Source organism: Plecotus auritus, assembly GCF_963455305.1.
Source record: "Plecotus auritus genome assembly, chromosome: 7".
NCBI classification, from domain to species: Eukaryota; Metazoa; Chordata; class Mammalia; order Chiroptera; family Vespertilionidae; genus Plecotus; species Plecotus auritus.
The window spans coordinates 96,686,879-96,701,631 of NC_137774.1; the positions used below are offsets into that span (position 1 = coordinate 96,686,879).

At 40.5% G+C, this 14,753-nt stretch overlaps 1 pseudogene across 1 annotated transcript; it reads left to right on the forward strand.

The window, feature by feature from the left end:
- Window positions 1–1,849: 1,849 nt before the first annotated feature.
- LOC308253274 (high mobility group protein B1-like) lies at window positions 1,850–2,481 on the forward strand (annotated as a pseudogene). Its single transcript has one exon. The product of its transcript is annotated as a high mobility group protein B1-like (transcript).
- The last annotated feature ends 12,272 nt before the right edge of the window (window positions 2,482–14,753 follow it).

The following is a 14,753-nucleotide window of genomic DNA, read 5'->3' on the forward strand; positions in this document are numbered from 1 at the left end:
TTCCCTCCCCTGCCGGCCTGGTTACCCCTAACTGTCCTCCCCTTCCGACTTGGTCGCCCCTAACTGTCCTCCCCTGCCAGCCTGGTTGCCCCCAGCTGCCCTCCCCTGCTGACCTGGTTGCCCCCAACTGCCCTCCCATGCTGGCCCGGTCACCCCTAACTTCCCTCCCTTGGTAGCCTGGTTGCCCCTAACTGCCCTCCCCTGAAGGCCTGGTTGCCCGTAACTGTCCTCCCCTGCAGGTCTGGTCCCCCCCAACTGCCCTCCCCTGCAGGTCTGATCTCCTCTAACTGTCCTCCCCTGCAGGCCTGATTGCACCCAACTACCCTCCCTTGTAGGCCTGGTCCCTCCCAACTGCCCTCCCTTGCAGGCCTGATCGCCACAACTGCCCTCCCCTACTGGCCATCTTGTGGCGGCCACCTTGTGTCCACATGGGGGCAGCCATCTTGTGTGTTGGAGTGATGGTCAATTTGCATATTACCTCTTTATTATATAAGATATTAAATTACCTCAGGAGCTTGTTAAAGATGCATATTTGAGAGTCCCTGGCCCAGCTTACTTAATTCAGTAAGGTCAAGAATCTATATTTTGAATAAAAATCTATATGATTAATAATGTAGGGTATATGAAGTCTACACTTTGAAATGATTTAGGTATTTTAACTCTGTGAAGGAAGAGCCTTAAGCTTGCCTCATGGCATGGCTCAGTGGTTGAGCATCAACCTATGAACCAAGAGGTCCTGGTTCAATTCCTGGTTGGGGCACATGCCTGGGTTGTGGGCAAGATGCCAGTGTGGAACCTGTGAAGATAGCTAAGTGGAGGCAGCAGATCAACGAGTCTTTCTCATCAATGATGTTTCTATCTCTCTCTCACTCTATCTTCTTCTCTAAAATTAATAAAAATATTTTTTTAAAAAGAGCCTTAAGCTTAAATTCTGGGGTATCAGAGACCTCTTTGAAAAACTGATGCAATCTATCAACCCATCATTAGAAATTGCATATACCCTGCTCTGAGAACATCTGCCTGCAATTCCTACTTAAAATTCATGCATCTTCTCTTCTTCCCTGCCTTCCTTCCTCCCCTTCTGACCTCCCATTAATGTTGTAGTAAACAAGGACCAAAATAAAAGCCCAGGGCGATAAGGACAATAGACAACAAGAGGCAGAGAGAAACTTGTCTATCCCTGGGAAAGGAGGTGGATGGAGGAGTGCTAATGGTGATGTAGAGGTTAGAAGACATGCAGAGGGGGCGACAGCTACTAAGGCGGTGAAGCTACAAAGGGGGTGACTGTCTGCCAGGGAAGACTAAGGTCAGGATAAGAAGTGGGAAGAAATGGAAGGCCTGGGGACGAATGAGTGATCCTACTGCCTTCCAAGGTTGTACAACTAATCAGTTGGCCAGGAATCTGATGTAACTATTAGCAGGGGTGGTGGTGGTGAAGATTGAGCTAAAATTACCACTTCTGATAGCAGGAAGAGAAGAGAGAATGTCAGCACTGATGGAATGGACAAGAGATGGGGTCAAATTGTTAATAAGAAAATAACAAGAGAACTAAAAAGAGCAACTGTTAAAACTTTATTCTCCCTGGGGTTAGACCTGAGAGATGAGGGCAGTGCACAGAGCTGCCACTTTTCATTAAAGTCCCTTCCAAGCAATTTCATTGTTTAACCATGTGCATAATGCTTAACTATATGAAATTTCACTTTGTAAAAATTGTCAGTGTAGTAAAAGCAAACCATTAAAAAATAAAGAAGATTTCAGTACATTGAGCTCCATAGAGACAGTGCTGGGGCAAATGTGAGCCGGCCGGGCACTGGGTGACTGTGTGCTCGCTGAGGGAAAGTAATTAAACATGGGCAAAGAAGACCCTACGAAGCCGACAGGCAAAATGTCATCGTATGCTTTCTTTGTGCAAACTTGCCTGGAGGAACACAAGAAGAAGCACCCAGATGCTTCAGTCAACTTCTCAGAGTTTTCTAAGAAGTGCTCAGAGAGGTGGAGGACCATTTCTGCTAAGGAGAAAGGAAAATTTGAAGACATGGCAAAGGCAGACAAGGCTCGTTATGAGAGAGAAATGAAAACTTATATTCCTCCTAAAGGGGAAACAAAAAAGAAATTCAAGGATCCCAATGCACCCAAGAGGCCTCCTTCGGCCTTTTTCTTGTTTTGTTCTGAGTATCACCCCAAAATCAAAGGAGAGCATCCCGGCCTATCCATTGGTGACGTTGCAAAGCAGCTGGGAGAGATGTGGACTCACACTGCCGCAGATGACAAGCAGCCTTATGAAAAGAAGGCTGCGAAGCTGAAGGAGAAATATGAAAAGGATATTGCTGCCTACCGAGCTAAAGGAAAGCCTGATGCTGCCAAAAAGGGAGTTGTCAAGGCTGAAAAAGCAAGAAAAAGAAGGAAGAGGAAGAAGATGAGGAAGATGATGAGGAGGAAGGGGAGGAGGAAGATGAAGAAGAAGATGATGATGATGAATAAGTTAGTTCTAGCGCAGTTTTCTTTTCCTTGTCTATAAAGCATTTAACCCCCCTGTACACAACTCACTCCTTTTAAAGAAAAAAAATTAAAATGTAAAGCTGTGTAAGATTTGTTTTTAAACTGTTCAGTGTCTTTTTTTGCATAGTTAACACACTACCGAATGTGTCTTTAGATAGCCCTGTCCTGGTAGTATTTTCAATAGCCGCTAACCTTGCCTGGTACAGTATGGGGGTTGTAAATTGGCATGGAAATTTAAAGCAAGTTCTTGTTGGTGCACAGCACAAATTAGTTATATATGGGGATGGTAGTTTTTTCATCTCCAGTTGTCTCTGATGCAGCTTATACGAAATAATTGTTGTTCTGTTAACTGAATACCACTCTGTAATTGCAAAAAAGCTGCAGCTGTTTTGTTGACATTCTGAATGCTTCTAAGTAAATACAATTTTTTTATTAGTAAAAAAAAGAAAGAAAGAAAAACCTTGCTTGAAATCCAGGCAAGGAGTCTCTTCTAATGACATCCTAGATATTAGCAGGAAATGCTTGGTTAATTCTTTGAGAATAGGAACTTCCTCAAATACCCAGAATCCCATCTCAAGGGCTGTGGTCTATTCTACATATAAGTAAAGCTAATCCTTCTCTGGACTCCTCAAATATCCTACGCACACTTAAAATATGATTTCTTATAACTGCATACAGTGCAATAAAATCTAAACTATTGCCCTAGTTTTTCCACATTATGCAGACATCATCTATTGTTATATGTGTTTTATATTTATTCAGTTTTTTAGTCCTCACCTGAAGATACGCTTATTGATTTTTTAGAGAGAGAGAAACATCGATGTGAGAGAGAAACATCAATCAGTTGCCTCCTGTATGCACCCTGACCTAGGTATCTAACCCATAATGTTTTGGTGTATGGGACAATGCTCCAACCAACTGAGCCACATAGGTCAGGCTATTTATTCATTTTTATAGCCAACTTCTATTTAATTATTTATTTATGTGTATGTACTTATACCCCATTAAATTTCAGAAATGTTTGAAGAAAGTTATAAACTAGCGGGAGCAGAATATCACTTCTATTATGTATTCAATGAATTTCCCTTTTGCTGATTGATAAAAGGCTGGATATACTTATTTTCAGTATTTGAAGAATAAACTCTTTTTAGAATGGTGGTTTAGCTGAAGCAGTAGATAACTTATTTAATCTAAAAAAAAAAACCTGTGTCTTTTATAAACTTTATTTTGCAGCAATTATACATAAACAAACATAATAACATATACCCAAATACATTCAATGTACATTGTTAACACAAAGGTGAAAATGCTGCATGGTAAATTAGCAGGCACTGAATACAATTCAGGAAAATTTTTCAAAGAACTTGTGAGAAAGGCAACTCTTCATTTAAAATGCTCAAGAATAGCCCCTAGCCAGTTTGGCTCAGTGGATAGGCCTGTGGACCAAAGGGTCCCAGGTTCGATTCCAGTCAAGGATGCATATCTTGGTTGCAGGCTCCTCCCCAGCCCGAGTGGGGTCACATGCAGGAGGCAACCAATCGGTGTGTTTCTCTCACATCGACGTTTCTCTCTTTCCCTCTCTCTCCCACTCTCCCTAAAAATCAATGGAAATATGCCCTCAGGTGAGGATTAACAAAAAAAAAAAAAATAATAATAAAATAAAATAAAATAATAAAATAAAATGCTCAAGAATAGCACCTTTAAAATAACCCAAGCCAGAGCAGGTATTTGCTAAGTCTCACTTACATTTACTTTCATCTTAAGAAGAATGCCCTTCAGCATTATTTTCAGAAAGGCTCCTTGCCTTTGTTCTCAGCATTTTTCTTAATTCAAAAGTAGACATGTGATCAATTGAGAAAAATGAACAGTTAGTGTTGCCAACAGCCCTGCAATTGGTGTTGCATATCATGGATATGGTGAAGGGCTTGGGTCAAATGCCAATACAATATTCAGTGGATTACTAATGTAGAAGCTATGAAAAGCTGTGTTTGCAAATGGAAAAACAATGAAGAAAAATCTCTGTATTGTCCTCTGTACATGCCCACATTCCTAGGCCAAGTCAGAATGGCTGAATGGTCCATTCATCTTTAACAGTCACCCCTTCCCTGGGCCTGCCTTCGAGAATTAGCCTCTGTGATCTGAGATGAGCTCTTGCTAGCTCCTGGGGCTCTGTCTTGACTTTCCTCTAAGGGTGGAGTCCATCCCCCGCCTGTCTAACTGATTGCATCCTTTTTTCAAAACCTTCCTCATTCTGTAGTTCCATCACTTCAAAACCACAACTTTTCCTAAGCCATTTGTTTATATAAAATAATAAATTACCACCTTTCTCCCTTCAAAGGCTACATATATGGCTCAGAAAACTAAACATGACAAAAAAACAATGAAACTTAATTTTCACAACTCCAATCAACAGCCACTCTTTGTGTCTAATATCTAACACCACAAAAGCAACAGTAAAATGATAATGATGACGATAGCTAGGATAACAATACAATCGCAATAACAAAACTCAGCAACCTGGTATGTTTGGTCTTCTTAGACTTTGAACTCTTAAATGGCAAGAAAAGGACCCTTTTACATGCTTTTAATACAGTGAAAGTGTGCAAGTGTTTGTGTGTGTGTGTGTGTGTGTGTGTGTGTGTGTGTGTGTGTGTTTGATTTTATTCTGAGTTTCTATTGGGCTGTAAGAGAATAAAGGAAGCTGGGTCTCCTATTCATTTATTTTTCACTTGACTGGCTATGATATTAGCATATGTAACAAATATACCTGGAGACTTCACTCTCTGCTACAAATCATCCTAAATAAACATTGAAGTCATATTTTTTCTAGTTGTTTTCTCTTGCAACATCATTGTCATACTTTGCCTGTCATATTAAAATAAGTATAACCAGACATCACCATTATTAGCTTCCAACCAGTATCTTCATTCATATCAGTCAAGATAGGCTAGATAATGCTGTGATTTTAAAAAATGTCAGTGGCAGAAAATAACATAAATGTATTTCTTGGTACAGGTTTTATTGAGGATCATTTGGAAATTCTGCTCCAATGTCTTCATTATACTCATTCTAAGACCCAGACAGAGAGGCCAATCTCTAGCAGATATTGAGATAAAGAAAAAAGAGAGCATGGAAGAGCATATGCTAGCTCTTAAGCTCTTAAACTCTACCAAATGGCTTTAAACTGCATTGGACAAAGCAAATCTCATGGCCACATCTGAATTTAATAGGTTGATAAGTATAGTCCTTCCTAAAAAGGAACACAGAATAATGTCAAACAATGACATAGGCTACCACTGCATTTAACTAGAGTTCTACCCTTTACATAGTGAATCCCTTTAGATTATGCCCCCACAATAACCTTTCTTTGGCATACATTGTCCCCCATCTCAGCATCCTTGAGCTTCATTCTGCACCGATGTTACCTCCCATCCAGCCCTTGCTCCAGTTCCACCTGATCTTGGTCTGATCTCCTGCTTCAAACTTGTTGCCTCCGTTTGGCGTCCAGTATCAACTTAGATTTTGATGCCTGGGTTTATTTGGTTACTTTAACCTCTGATCTCTTGTGTCCTCTTTTGGATTATGGTCTTGTCTCCTTTCTAGCTCCGTACAATAAGACAGTCTATTTAGCATGTTGCCCTTTGGACACCGCCCCAGACTCTGCATCTTTCATCATGGGCAAAGTCTTGGTCTGACACTTCCAGGCCCACTCTCACACCCTGGCTCCTGACCAAATGGGTCAGGTACCACACCCAATACCTCACAGGGGTCATACCATCCTAGGATACATAATATTATTCCAATTTTATAGCTACATAGACAAGATTTTGGAAGGTAAAATAATTTGCCAAGGAACACAAAGATCACACGTAACATATTTTTGTTCACCACTCACTCTGTTGCAAGGCCTGAGAGAAATAGATAGGACAGTGTCTCAAAATAACTAAGGTTTGATAGGGGCCTCTGGAAAAACAAGGACATTCATGTTCTTGTGGGCAGGGATGGTGGATGTGGACACAAAAGAGACTGCATCAAATCTGGAGTTTGAGCATTTCCCCCTCTGGTCTAACCTTGGCCAACCCTTTTCCTAGATGCATGTAGAATAAGAATTTTAGAAGAGCAGCAACATTACTTATCAGATAGAAGTGCTAATTTAGACTATGGAGACTCCACAAGGCATAAACATTGTTATTGCTGTCCTCTGAGGGGACATAAGCCTGATGAATTCCTGAGTGCAGGAGCAAAAAAGCTCCTCAGAGCAACCAAAAAACAAAACATGCTCACACCTAAAGTCAGTGTTTGTGATAGGGACTGGCCCATTCACCTTCGCACGTGGATTTAAGAGTTTTGAGGTTAATAGGGGTCTTGAAGTGACCACTGTGTGGTGACCACTATTGAGCAGCTGAGTTCTCTTGGTCCTTGGCTACTTGCCCCTACCTCTTACATTTAGACAGTTGAATTTGTCTTGAGTTCATATATTGCATTAGAGGTGGCTCCAAACTGAATATAGCATTGGGTCAAGGGTTGGTTGGGGAACTAGATTGTCTAACTCATAAGTCCACAGAAATTATTGCAACTTGATTTAAAAAAGAAATTTCTGTCAATATTTGTCATGTTCATATTTTATATTATAAAATCATTTCTTAAAACTGTGCTCTAAATAGCTTGGAACCACTGTAGGAGGAGGTATCAATAAATAAGGCACTCAATGTTTTGCTACTTTAAGAATATTGAGTTCCTTTATTTCAGGAAAGGTATTTTTAAGTCTCGGGCTATATATACTATAAGCAGAATGCAAACAAGCTGCAGTTTGGAGGAAAGCTTACATAATTTTGGACATGATAATTCATTCAAGGCAGTGAAATCTACTACTGAGAAAAGAGGATTGAGAAATACCTAAAGACTCCTGTGGGAGGCAAAGTAGTACAAAGACCCTAGATCTGCATTCTTACAACGGCTGTGGGACAAAGTTATCCTGGGCAAGCTGGCTCTTGGGTCCCACTTTCCCCAGCTATTAAAGTAAGGAGGCTATAACTAGACCTGAAAGTCTATGATTCTACCTCTATCTTGTGCCCATGAGAACAAAATCGCCACTGTCTTCCAATGTTTGGATGAGTTTACCAGAACGCTCGCCATCTCTATCAGGACAATTAGAGGGTGTGCAAGCCCATCAAGAACTTCACCTTCCCAGGGTAAAATGGTCCCCCCAGCACTTCAGGAGGAAAATAAAAAGGAAATTTTCATCTGGAGGATAAGAGAAATTTCTTGAGTTTTCTTGTGTTTCCCCCCCCACCAAAAAAATACTTTGCAGTATTGCCTTGTAGACTGCTTCTTTTGAAGATAGAAGGAATAGAGGTAACTCTTCATTACTATTTGCCTCAATTCTTCACCTGCAGTCAGAAGCCAGCTGTTGAGATCTGAGTGAAGGTTCTGAAGTATAGTGAGAACCAGGGAGGCATATTCTCCTTTGTAGGAATTCCTACCCAGGTTTAACATGTATGCTTGTCACTCACTGGAGGCAAGAGAGAATCAGGTCTGGTGTGGATGAGACACAAGAACAGCTTCTGTACACAATCCTACCTTTAAAATTGAAAATGTCATCTTTTCAGAAGTATTTTCCATAATCCATTTGAGTGTCAAAATAGTTCAATGTTGCCTTTAAACCAATCATAGAGAATTATACTGTTATTCTAAAATACTTGAGTTTTCTTCTTACTGTTAAATAATGGGGAAGAAAAATTCAAGTCTACAATCCTGTTTTCATAAACACAAAGAAAACCAATTCAAATCCATCATTATTTGAGTAATTGGTTCAATTAAAACATAGTGACTGCTGATAGCACTGGCTATGTTCCTTTCAAAGGTTAGTGTTTATAAAATGAAAATAAATTCAATAGATTTCAAAAAGCATGGTCTGTGCATACCTTGATAAATAGTCATCTCAGAGAGTAATTAGAAATCATGGCTTAAATCAGTGCTTCCAATGAAAAGTTCCTTGTGATGGTTTGCTAGATGATTTTTCACCATTAGGATTTCCTCATAAAACAATAGACTAAGGACCTATAATCAAGCATCTTTGCCATTTAGGAATTTGGTCACATTAAATAATGTAAAGTAATTTCAAAATCATTTCTATTGCTAGCAGTTGTCATTTGACTTCTCCAGTTCACTGACCTATCTCTTAAGGATCTCCAGAAACCACTCAACCACTGTAATCCATTCCTCAGTCAGCTTGGCCCTGTCCCCAAATGACCCTCCATGGTATACACAATCAGTGAAATCTTAATATAAATAACACAGATAAAACTTTGCTTAAAAATTAAACCAATAGATTATAAACATATAAAAATGAGATCTAATGGGAGGCCAAGAGTTCCTAGTTATCATCAACAAAAGACATAAAGCAATTCAAATAATTTCATTGTTCTTCTTCTCTTAATTCCTGTATTCTTGCATATGTGACATGTACATAATAATAGTACTTATGTATCTCCTCGAGTTTTTGTAAGGTTTAAGTAGACTAAATTTATATAAAACAGCTTAGAGTAGTTTCTGGCACATAGAAGTATATGTTATTATAAAACTAGAGGCCCGGTGCACAAAATTTGTGAACTTGGGATCCTCCTGAGCTAATATTCAGGAGGATCCTTATATCCTCCAGAAAGTCCACTGTAGGTTTGGGCATGTAGAAGGCCCTCCATAAAAAGTTAGACTTACATAACACCTTTCCATCTGATTGTAAGCATCACCAAATTCAGTTTAAATGAGGTGATTTTTCTGCTTCTGATTTAGGACTGGTTTTCCCTGCCAGTACTTCCTCCCTCAGCCAGGATTGCAAGAGGGCGCAGGCCAAGCCGAGGGATCCCACCGATGCATGATCGGGGCCAGGGAGGGACATGGGAGGTTGGCCAGGCGGGGAGGGACCACAGGAGAGCTCCAGGTCATGTCCAGCTCATCTCACTCAGTCCCAATCGGCCAGACCCCAGCAGCAAGCTAACCTACTGGTCAGTGTCTACTCCCTGGTGGTCAGTGCACATCATAGCGAGCAGTTGAGCAGCCTTAGCATATCATTAGCATATTATGCTTTGATTGGTTGAATGGACAACCAGCTGCCCAGACACTTAGCATAGTAGGCTTTTATTATATAGGATTATAAACATTATATAATGATAAATATCAGTTTTATATTTTTTCTTCTGATTGCACCAATGATATAAGAAAAACCTTGCCATGATAAAGTACATTATCATTTTTCATTTCAGCATACGTCTAGCAAATTTAAATGCAAGTATAATTTTAAAACCTACTGCCTATGTTCAAAATGGAATTGGATCCCTGAAAAAACATTGAGCTCTATTCTAAGTCATTAATGTATATGCCATAGTTATTTTTTATTGTATTTTCACTATATGCCAAACACCTTAAATGTGCCTTACTTACAAATTAGGTATTGCTATCCTAATTTTGCTGATGAGACACACACTGGGTACATGACTTGCCCAATATCACACAGGCAGAAAATGATGAGTGAGGGATTCAAACAGGCGGCTGGTTTCTGCAGACCACTTGATGAACCTCTATCTGCTTTTTGATATGGATGCAAAGCTCCTCATGTCAACTCCTGAGCTAATATTCAGGAGGATCCTTATATCCTCTAGAAAGTCCACTGTAGGTTCGGGCATGGAGAAGGCCCTCCACAAAAAGTTGGACTTATGTGGCACCTTTCCATCTGATTGTAAGCATCACCAAATTCAGTTTAAATGAGGTGATTTTTCTGCTTCTGATTTAGGACTGGTTTCCCCTGCCAGTACTTCCTCCCTCTGCCATACATCTGGTCAGGTCTGCACTGAGTTATCTGGAGGGCTCCACCTGGGGAGGCTTTGTCATCATTCTTCATAGAGCCATCTGCCTCTATCTGGCTTTAAAAGAAAGTTATTACTAGCCCTTGATGTGACTGTGGGGCTCTCTAGACAATGACAGCTTACGAGTGGAAGTTGTCAGTTGTAGGGTTTCAAGACCTTCCAAGGACCTCTGGGTTGGGTAGCACAGATATTATTATTTCAAGTAATTCTTACAAAAGTCCTGCCAGCTGGTTTATGTTATCATTCTAAATGTACTAAAGGGTCTGAGTGGTCCAGCCAGCATGGCTCAGTGGTTGAGCATAGACCTAGGAACCAAGAGGTCACAGTTTGATTCATGATCAGGGCACATACCCAGAATGCAGGCTCAATCCCTAGTGCCCGGGGATGTGCAGGAGGCAGCTAATCAATGATTCCCTCTCATCATTGATGTTTCTCTCTCTCTACCTCTCCTTTCCTGTCTGAAATCAATAAAAATATTTTTTAAAAAGAGGTGTGAGTGATTGGGTACATCATTAAACTCCAAAATCCACACTTGTCCAATAATCCTATATAATAAAAGCCTAATATGCTAAGTGCCTCATTATCTGGTCATCTGCTCAACCAATCAAAGAGCAATATGCTCATGATATGCTAAGGCTTCTCAGCCACTCGCTATGACAGGCACTGACTACCAGGGGGCAGACACTCCAACGGGTAGGTTAGCTTGCTGCTGGGGTCTGGCCAATTGGGACTGAGTGAGACAGGATGGACACACCCTGGAGCCCTCCTGCTGTCCCTCCCCAGCTGGCCAACCTCTCGAGTTCCTCCCTGACCCCGATCGTGCACTGGTGGAGTCCCTCAGCCTGGCCTGCACCCTCTTGCAATCTAGGACCCCTCAGGGGATGTCAGGGAGCTGGTTTTGGCCTGATCCCACTCAATGCAGGAGCTGCCCCCTGGTGTCCAATGTGCTCCCACAGGGGAGTGCTGCTCAGCCAGAAGCCCAGCTCATGGCTGGCGAGTGCAGCAGCAGTGGCGGGAGCCTCTTCCACCTCTGCAGCAGCACTAAGGATGTCCAACTGATGGCTAGGCAGGGAGCGGGCCTAAGCCATCAGTCGGACATCCCCCGAGGGCTCCTAGACTGCGAGAGGGCACAGGCCAGGCTAAAGGACCCCCCCCCCCCCCCACACACACACACATAAGTGCACAAATTTCATGCACTGGGCCTCTAGTAATAAATAAACCTTTAGACTTTTGATGGTAGCTAATAGAAAAAGTCCCTTTACATAGAGTACTAATGATTTATATTGTCATACCATGAAGGCAAAATTAACATTTTGAAAAATACTATGTTATTTTTGAAGAGTTTATATTTCAACAGGAAGGCAAGGGGAAATTCTCTGTCACCCCAAGGCATCTATGCAGGCCTGCCATTCTCCAGGATTTTGATCTTTAAAAGGTCCATTAAGGCAGGATAGTATAACTGGTATTTCTTCTCTCCTCCCTGTGTAAAATCTGGCAAGGAAACCTCTAAAGCCTGAGGTGTTGGGGCGTGGGAAGGAGCTCAGGTTGGAAGATGAGGCTACAGCTCCTCGGGAATTTTCCACAGCAGTCCTCTGGCTGCACACTTGCAGTGTGATGTTATTCATGGTCTCCACGCACTCTTATCTCTGTTTTCATTGGCACACACACAGAAGTACAGACACCCCCAAGGTGCACTCATGTTTGAGCTGGGTCATAGACCTTGGAGGATTCTGAGCCTGGGGGGAGGTGGTGCTGACGGCAGAGCCCAGGAAGCAATGCCACATTCATCACAGCTTTCCTCAGAAACACTTCTGGGTTGAGTGGGTGCACTCGTTCAAGTGTGAATGAGAAGTGGGAATACTATAACACTTCATTTGTGGATTTCACAGCACAGCAATGGAGAAGGGAAAAAATTACTCACAAAAGTCTCACAAAAGTTTTCCTCTAGACTCATTGCATTCCAAGAACATATTTCACTTAAATATCTTGAATAATGTTGAAAATGTTAGAATGGATAGCATTAATTGCTTTGTGTGAGCGTATGATACAAATACACATATATATAGTCTCAGAAATTTTTAAATATATAGAGAGATACAAAGAAAAATGTATGCATTCAAATAATAGAAATATATGTAAATTCATATAGAATATGTATATCCTGTTTATTCAAATCATCTTCAGCTTCAGTCCCTTTCTCTCCATGACTAACCTGAAACTCCCCAACTAAAGGGAAACCAGAAATTTAAAATCTCCTCAACCACCTTATATACTCTGGGATTTTTAAATTAGATTTACAAGTTGTGTTCCAAAATATAACATTTCATCAATTCAACCTATACAATCCAATCCAAAGTGGTGCTACTAGCAACAACAGAGTCATATATTAAGCATGGATGTGCTGTTCTCCGGGTGCAGACACACAGACACACACAGCTTAGTGAGATGCTGAGGTACCTTTCCACACTGGGAATGAGAACACCTGTCCTTCTCAATCCCACCATGAACACTGCTCAGCCTTGGGGGAGGAGGGAGAAGGAGGAGGAAGAGGAAACCCTGGAATTGACTGAGTATTTTCCCAAGAGACTGAGAACTAATCTACAAGTAACACCGTTTATCTAGAAGTAACTAGGTAAACATTTTATGCTATTAGGCAGAATGAGAAACCATTCTATTGTGAGCTCAGATTAACAATAAAGTTGCATTTATTTTGCACAACTCTAGTTTATGATAATATGTTACTTAGCCAACAGTGTGATTTTTTATTTCATTCACAATATACGATTCAAAACTAATATTCAGAAACTCTAAGGATACCAAGTAGTACTCAAAATGCATTTCTGAGTTGTATATCAGGTAGGAGTTTTGCTGGGTGAATGCAAAGCATACTGAACAAAACTTCTTATGTCTTTAAAACCTAAGTTTGATACATATTTTAATTCATGTGCTTGTAGAAGTTAGTTTCTGGTAGTATTATAATGGTCTTGTCCTCATTTTTTATTTTCAATTAAATAAGAGGATTAGAGGGTATGTTTTCTGGAGAAACCAAAGAGACTATGCAGAATCACCCATGGCAAGTAATATTTTCTTGAGCATAAACCACAACAGATATTAACTAAGAAGTACATCTTTTAAATCTGATGTTAGGATTTGGGGCATAAAACATAAACATAAAACATAAACATTTTCTAGAGGAAAATGCTAGTTCTATACATAAGCAATTAATTCAGGTAAAATGTAACTGAAATATTTCTGATCTACTCCATTCATGTGAAAATAAACTTAAAATGATTTTTCCTCTAATAAAACAGAAATTGACTTTGGACTTTATTAGTAACTTCTATAAACAGAAGTAGAGAAAATCATTTTAATTTCCATAAGTTATTATTTTATCTGTCAAATCCAGTACAAAAATTAAGGAGGGAAGATTTGGATACTAGTAAACTGAACAGACTGACTTTGACATCAGTGTTCAGCTTGTCTGAGAGAGAGCGTGGATCCAAACTAACCGAGGTGTGCAGGCACGTCCTGCTTACTGGGAGTCATTGTTGCTGATAGGGATATGACATATCCTCCTGATGTGCTGAGGCAGAAGCAAAAACAATATCTCGTCTAGGAAATTCTCAGCCGTTTCCTAGCACACGTATCATTCTAAACACACATTCTAAACAACGGACTATAGTTAAACTCAGTAGCATTAATTTTACAAAACAAAATATACCAAAACAATCCCAAAACTGCATATTTCCTTTATAAAATCACCAAAATCCTAGATCTTAAGATGAATAAATGTAGGGATATGCTTTTCAGCCCATGTAAGAAATGACACCATCAGACAATCTCCTAGTATCTTCAACTGAGTCACAGATTCATGTAGAAAGCCTCAGTTGCCACAGTGTAAAAACAATGGTTCTATATTCTTCAAGCTAGTTCTGTAAATAAATAGCAGGGGACTCCTTGAGGGGTGGGAAACCTTTTTTTTTTTGCCAAGGGCCATTTGGATATTTATAACATCATTTGCGGGCCATGCAAACTTAGCAACTTAAAAATTGGCCTGCTATATTTTGTCAAACATTTACTAGTAATTAACTCACTCCTAATGCCTTGGCAGGGCCAGACCTAATGATTTTGAGGGTCTGCAGGCTGGGCATTCCCCACCCTTGCCCTAAGGAAAGCTGAGTTACAACCCTTGTCCTGTATGATAAGAACCCTGATTTTGTCCACTGCTCACTCCATCAGGGTAGAGGTTCCCAGCCTTCCAGGTTTCCTGCTAAGAGTGCTTCTGATACAGTCCCTGCTTTCATGATGCAGTATAATTATTGTGACCACTCACAGAAGTGGCAACCAGCACAATACCAGAAGGATACCCTTCATTCATAGAAAAATAGAAAA